The sequence below is a fragment of the Amblyomma americanum genome, chromosome 2 (genome assembly GCF_052857255.1).
Source record: "Amblyomma americanum isolate KBUSLIRL-KWMA chromosome 2, ASM5285725v1, whole genome shotgun sequence".
NCBI lineage: Eukaryota > Metazoa > Arthropoda > Arachnida > Ixodida > Ixodidae > Amblyomma > Amblyomma americanum.
The window spans coordinates 41,434,258-41,442,091 of record NC_135498.1 but is presented as its reverse complement, the minus strand read 5'-3'; positions in this window follow the sequence as shown (position 1 = coordinate 41,442,091).

The window sequence follows — 7,834 nt, the reverse complement described above, 5'->3', positions numbered from 1 at the left end:
AAACGCTGTAGTGCAAACAATGACGAGGACAAAAAGAACAAAAAGGACACAACGAGCGCTAACTTCCAATAAACCTTATTGTTCTCAAGCAGCACATTTGCACGCCAGAAAAAATTGGCAGTGCCTTAAGGCACTAATTAGCTCGGTTATGTCAGGATATCCATACGCAGCGAAGGCTGAAGGCGTAGCTTGGTTAGCCTTGGTTATCTTGATTGCAAGCCCAGGTTATTCTGGTTGTCTGGCTAGTTTTTGTCACGTGTTTCGTCACGCGCTTGGTCACGTGACCAGTCACGTGGTTGGTCACGTGGTGCGGTGCGACCACGGTGGGAATGCGAGCACGGCGAAATTGCGAGTTCATGGCCAATGTTGCTTCCGCTACAAAAACACGTACTCAGTTCTGCACAACATCATCGTAGAGCTCGCATTTTTGAGAATGTGCTAATGTTGTGCAAATCTGAGTACGTGTTTATTTCTGGCAGTATAAATGTGCTGCTTGAGAAGAATAGAGTTTGTAGGAAGTTGGCGCTCTTGGTGTTCCTTTTACTCTTTTTTGTCCTCATCCTTGTTTGCGCTACAGTGTTTTGAAGTTATGCACTGCCAACAAGCCCAAAAAGCCACCCTAAGAAAAAACCTATTTCCACGGCGATGCTGGGCAATTTTTTTAATTTATTGAGCGCTTAGGCAAGAGCAGCAAGTTCTTTACAGACCCCTCCTGAGACGTTGACGCGTCGGCATACCTGTAATTGCGTCTCTGGTGCTCTTTAGCCTTGGGTGCCTTTTATTTATTTTATTTATGTATTTACAAATACTGCTGTCTTGCAGGGGAGACATAGCAGGTGTGGGTACATACATTAGTAAAAACAAATAACATGAGTAGCATATAAATAGATAACTTAGAAGTATTAAAAACAGATCAACTGGTTGAATTCTTAGGCAACTGAACAACGAGCTCTTCAATTGGCAATGCGCGAAGTGAGCCATCCAATCGATTCCAAATTTCAACAGTTAGTGGGAAAAAAGAAAATTTAACGCAGTCTATATGTGGCTTGAAAGGAACAGTGTTTAATATGTGGTTCCGTCGGGTTGCACGTGCGCTTGAGGACACAAATGAGAAGGGTGCCTGAATGCCAGATGACGTGTGAACGATCTTGTGCCGCATGACGATGCGTTCACGTGTGCGCCTATGTTCTAACGTTTGCGCCCTTAATCATCATACCATTAACCATCATCATCACGATCAGCATGCATTGCTGGATGATGGAACGCTGAAAAAGTTGGTTTAAAAAATCACAGGGAGATCGTTTACATTACGTGTTGGCAGTGCAATGACATTAGAAGGCACCGATTCTTTTACAGGAAATGAAGTCACTTCCTATGTGATGACGTCATTTCCCTCCAGCCAACGGGAGAAGGTTATTACAGACGGCTTTTCTCCCCATGAAGCTTGTAATGCTGTCGCATAAATACATGGCAGACAAAAAAAGAGGAAGCACGACGAGACAGGCCCTGTTGTCCCGTCGTTCTCCTTGACCTTGTCCGTCGGCCTTTCGCGCTGTGTTCTCAGTACAGTATGAACTTAGTAGTGTGCCATAGATCTCTGTTGTATAGACTAAAGCGCTGCCCATCAACGCGCGCAGAGGAAGAAGAAGCGAGGCAAGCGCAGCAAGTCGCCGACCTCACCCAATAAGAGCCCGAACAAGACGACCTCCCCGAAGCGACACCGGATGCGCAGCCGCGTAGGAAAGACGGAAAGCGCCACTGAAGCCCCCCGCGATCAGCTGGAACCGGAAGGTATTCTTCCCGTATAGCCATCCCATTTCGGTTTTATACGCCTGTATAGAAAAGTGAAATATCGGAAGGGAACAACAGTTTACAATTGGTAGCGAGGAGAGGGAAGTGGTATGAAATACGCCTACTTAGGGCACGTAGTGACCGCTGAACCGGATCACGAGAAGGATATAACTAGAAGAATAAGAGTGGGGTGGAGCGCATTTGGCAGGTTCTCCCGCATCATGAATTGCAGATTACCAATATCCCTCAAGAGAAAAGTGTACAAGAGATGTATCTTACCGGTACTATATCTTATCGGCACTCACCTACGGAGCAGAAACGTGAAGGCCAACAAAGGTTCCGCTTAAATTGAGGACAACACAACAAGCTGTAGAAAGGAAAATAATAGGTGTAACGTTGTGAGACCAAGAGAAGGCCGGGTGGGTGACGGAACACACTCAGGTTAAATATATCCTAGTCGAAATCAAGAAGAAGAAATTGGCTTGGGCAGGGCATGTGATGCGAAGGAAAGATAACCGCTGGTCCTTAAGGGTAACTGAGTGGACTCCAAGAGAAGGCAAGCGTATCAGGGGACGGCAGAAAGTTAGGTGGGCGGATGAGATTAAGAATGTGGCCGCAGTTCCGCCGGACACGCTTTATGTGGAGAGGTATGGGAAAGCTCTTTTTCCCCCGCCGCGCGGTCATGATGATAGCGAAGTGGTAGCGCTACGTAAGGAGACAAAACTTAAATCTGTTTAATTCATGCGAAAGTCAAGTGGAAGGCAGCGTCAACCCTTCCCTTCCACCGGCCTTGTTAACACGAAACTGGGGCTATTCTGGCATTCTGCGCCAAAAATTCTTGTTCAGTGATATCCCCGAGATTAAAGACAACGCAAAAAAAAAGATACCCGGGAACAAGTGCGCTTGTTTGTTGGAGTAGCGAGCCTTCATTTTTATCGCCTCCTATGAGAGGGCTTGGCAAAGCATGCTATCGCAGTATTTTAATGCCTGCATTGAATTGGCGAGCTTGTAACACTACTTGGCAACCAAAGCCTGCAATACTTCAAGTAACCATGATATGATTCAAAATATACATACATAGATCCTGGCACAGTTACCTCGGATGTCTTCTCGTAGTGCATGCAGCCGTCTTGTGCGTCAATCGCCCTTTATGGTTGAAGTTGGCCGGACAAATCACTTTTCACAGAAAAGACTAAGCGTTGTGTTGTGTCCCTTGCTTCCCTTTCTTACGCTTTCTCCTTTGGCCTTGTGCCGTTGCGCTGTCACGCCACCATCATGCAAAACCAACTCACCCATCAGCTCGCGCTTTCCAGAAAAGACCTATCACGTAGATTATATCCCTTAGCTAAACGGTAATGAGCTGCTAGCCAATCCAGGTCCTACGTTGAGACAGCGCATGAACAGTTATAGAAGCCATTAACTCTGTTTCGAAGCCAGGTTTTTTTTTTTTTCAGCAGAGTCATTTTTAAAGCTTTGGGAGGTAGGCGATTTTTTTTTATAAGTGAGTATGTTTTGATGGCAAATTGGCTCCACGAGCACGTTCGATGCCAACTGTATCACGATCCACGTACCGGGCAGACGAACAGAAGAACCAGCAGATGCTTCGATAAATCGGTACGCCTGGCAGCACTGATTACACATTTTACCCCCACCCCCAGCGACACAGCAAACGCTGGGCCCGCGTAGACTGGCCAAGCCTTCGGCGACGGCTAAAGCATCGTCCGTCCAGGCCACGCGGCCCGTGACCTCTGTTCCCGACGATAAGGAGACGGCCCCTCCTTCCTCGACGGCTCACCTGGTGCGCCGACAGTCCATACTGAGGCCCATGAGGAAGAAGAGCTGGGTGTCCTTGCTGGGAGGCGCCGGCATCAATGCGCGCAGGGCATCGACGGTCGAGTTTGGACAGGACGAGTGCCAGTTCATCACCCCCGAGGAAGAGCAGGCCGCGGAAGAGCAGGCCGCGGAAGAGCAGGCCGCGGAAGAGCAAGTACGGCACCTGTGTAACCCCTCGGGGGAAGGTCTTTGCGAGCTTAACTCGAGCGTTGGCAGTTGGCCTTGGTGCTGCCCGGGCAATCCCCTCTATGGGGCACCTGAACAATGCCGATGAGCCTCATAGCTAGGGGCGTGGGGTGGGAAGCTTGCGGTAGGTGGTGCTTCTGGAGGGTGTATGGCTCGCCCTCTGCGTCTTCGAATTTGATTTGGCCGCCGCTTTTCCGGTCCGCTGCGGCGTGGGCGCCGTGGGCTTCTAGTGTCAGGAAGCCTTGTGGAGGGAGGAGGCAGGTGGGTCTACGGAGAGTGTTGCATGTTAAGAGTATAGAAGGGGCGGCTGGGTGGAGTATGACTCTTCTGGATGATGAGGGTGGGCGGGGTGTCGCAGTGAGGTGGCAGGTGGGTGGTGTTTCTGGGGGTCGACGCTTCATTCTCCGAGGCTACAGACAGACAGATGGCAAATGGTAGATTTGGCAGTGAAATGACGTCAAAACAAAAACGGGAATTTTCCTAAGCTCAGTTGATTACTTAAGAACTGTAAGGCGAAGTAGGGTATGTATATTTTGTTTTACTAGAAGCTGGCCTATTTCACTCTACGCTTTTCTTATGTTGTGTAAGCTGTGTGATTTTTACCGTCTTATGTGACGATTCTGAAACATTTTCTCTTCGTTGCAGACATAGAAAAAAGCGAAAGGCTGTTTCGGCAGCGTGCACCCACGTGTTTGCTGCGGACAGCGACGCCTACTGTCACGCCCAGTATTCAAAAGATGGCGACACTAGCTGTGTGGACAATAGCCACATGACGAAGGATGTTCTTGTGCATTCATATTCGCCCAGCAAAGTTCTTCACATCCCAAAGTCTGTTTTCCAGCAACAAGCACGGACAGAACGCCTCGAAAAGTGGCTGCACGGACGAACGCAAAATGTGAACGGGTCATTTGAACACGTAGTCTGGAAGCGTGCACCAGCTTTCCTTGAAATGCTCATCTCCTTGTTACCATCTCAGATGCAGCGCTCACAATAATTGATGCAGCAATGCGAGAGTTAATGTCCTGTGAACATTTGGCGCTACCGGCCAGGTTACCAACTGCGCCATTATGGATCACAGTTTCTTTGTCGAAAAGCGTCCCTCCTTGGTTCTCAATCGGGTTTTACAATAATATAAGCGAAGAAGAGGGGCTGAGAAAAGTAAACACGTCCTGGTATGGAAGCTGTACCGTGGAGCGACTGCAAATGTGCCTGCAACATCAGCTGCAATGACAGCTAAATGATGCTTGCCTATTTGGTGGTCGCAATAGCAACTCATACATGTAACACCAGCAGTGTACTCGTTGTAGACTTGTGTCGGAAGAAGCTACTTGACATTGCAACACCTATGCAATATTCAAAATAAATGGCATGCAGCTTGAGCCGGTCTGCAGCCATATTCGACTTCGCCGGTCCGTTGCTAACAGAATCCAGTGCGAAGTAGATATTCGGCAAGGTGGGATGCAGACAATGGTAAAGCTGCTGCATCGGTGATATTATATAAGCCCGAATCCATGTTTCGTATGGTTTAGGCCTCCTGACGGGTTTACACGGCCATATATCTAAGGTAATAAAAAACGTAGTTCCCGCCTGTCCTTCACTGCACCCTCTATGGCCCATTGCTGCGGTTCCAGGTCTGCGAGGACCCGCACCATGCCATCCCCTTCTCAGACGCGCTGGAGGCCGTGGCGGGTTTGAACAGTCCTGATTCTCATGCCGAATGCACCGGTTCAAGGGCGGTCGCTGCGCCAGCGGCGCTGACATCACCTGGCCCCATCAGCGGCGACGGCAGCCTCGCCTCACCACCGAAACGACCGACGGGGGGCGCTGAAGAAGCAGCACTAAGGCAGTCTTTAGCGCCATGCGCCAGCGTCGGATTTGGTGAGCACCTATGTCTGAATCTATAGACTGAGTAGCAATCGGTCAGCCGGATGCGTCCACTCGGGTCGCATCGTGTCGGGCAGGTCGGGTCGTGTCGTATCAGGTCGGGTTGCTCATCAACAGCACTCGATGAACCTTACAGCGCTGTGAACAACGCTTTCCAGATGAGAAAATGCTTTCTGGGGCTTCGACGTCAAGCTTTCGAGGTACCAAGTTTGCTTCCGCACTTGGCGGCATTACTTCGGCGTTCACTCTAAGGAAGCTCACTTGAATAATAACCCAGGTTTAAGTCGACATGCATTAAAATAAATATAACGTGTGATTTATATTTATAACGATACATTGTATATAAACCCACTTATAGCGTACACACTACATACGTAGTTAGGAGGATAGTTTATAAATGTTGCCCAGGTGGAACTTGAAAAATAGGAAGGCATAAGAGATGGAGGAGTACTAGGCGAAGACATGGCCCCCATAGAACACGCGGGCTTCTCTGGGAAATCATTGGAAATACGTTTTGTGGTGTTTAACGTCCCAAAGCGACACACGCTATAATGGACGCCGTATAGTGTAGGGCACAGGATAATTTCGGCCCCCTGGGGTCCTTTAACGTACAATGCCATCGCACAGTACACGAGCCTCTAGCATTTCACCTCCATCGAAATGCGAACGCCGCAGCCGGCATCGAACTCGCGTCTTTCGAGTCAGGATGCGAGCACCAAAAAACCACTGAGCCGCCGCGGCGGCTTGGTAGCAATACGTGCCTGCGCACCCAGCGTTTCGGGTGTTTATCTGATATTTTTTTCCACGTGAAAGGAAACGATAAAAAGAAATAAAATGGTTTATTCTCTTAGAAAAAACGTGTGAACTTTCCGCGTATGCTCTGATCACTAGATTAGGAGTGAGTGCCGAGTATAAACTGCTGTATATTGACTGTCACATAAAACAAACATGTACAGCATTTTTCGTCGAAAATTATTATTATTTCAATATTGTAAGGCACTCTTATGGAAGTATTGAAGGTAATGGTCCAATCTTCCGATACGTAGCAAAATATTTATTTAAACTTTTTTTCAGTCGCTCGCATCGAGCAGTCAAGGCTGCCACAGAAAACCAATTGGGAACGCTTTTGACGGTAGCAAAATAGTGAACAGCAAAAAATGAAAGCCTGCCGACGGGAGATCTGTGGATATATTGATTCTTGTGACATCTTAGAATATATGAAAAAATTGCGTTCGTAAACTCTTTCCTGTTGAAAAATGCTTTTGTTCGGTATTTTTCGGTATGGATCAAGGCAGAGCTAATTAGAGATAATTGGTAGATAATATTGTTAACCTGCATAAATAAGGTAATTATACACATAATTATACACTGCCATAATTATACACTGCACGAAACAAAAGACAGCACAACAGAAACTGAAGTACCTGCACAAACTGCACAAACAGAGAGTGCTCTAAAGAGAGAAGTGCTACTGAATATTCGCTTCCGGAGAGCTCTTTGAAAGTGGTATCCGCTTCGCTGCATGGCTGTGCTTAAAGTAATCAAAAACGCTGATATCCTCATGGTAAAAAGCCGTGGTGACGTGTTTTCTGTTACAAAAAGAACATTACACCGCGTGTTTAGGTGCCTCCTCGTCCTTTTGTGCAGTGAGCGCCGCCTCTGTTCTCTCCCCAGCGGAGGCCAAGTTGGAGGAGTGTCTCAGGTGAGCTCCGAAATTCGGGACGCAAACACCGCCCCGGCATTGAGCTACTCAGCATCCCAAGTCTTAGTGTCCAAGACAAATCTAAAAGTGCTGCTCTTTCTCACGGGTCCCATAATATGTGGTTCACTTTGCAGCTGTGCGCATTGCAAGGCAGGCACCCGTAAACGGAGTGAATTTTGCAAAGGAAAAAAAAAGCCTCAGCGACCTTAAGTGAGGTGTTTAGGCTAGCTTATGTTTTTTTTTTTGCAAAAGCTTCTCGAAGGTTTGTAACTTCGAGAATATTGCGAACTTTGGCTAGAAAGCTTGCTATATTGCGATAAGCTCGTAGAAGTATACCTGCTTCAGCTTTTCTGGGTATACCATTGCAAACTGTGTCACTATAATTCGCATAAATGTCGGTTCAAATTGGCTATTAGGTTCTGTAACTGAGGATGTAAT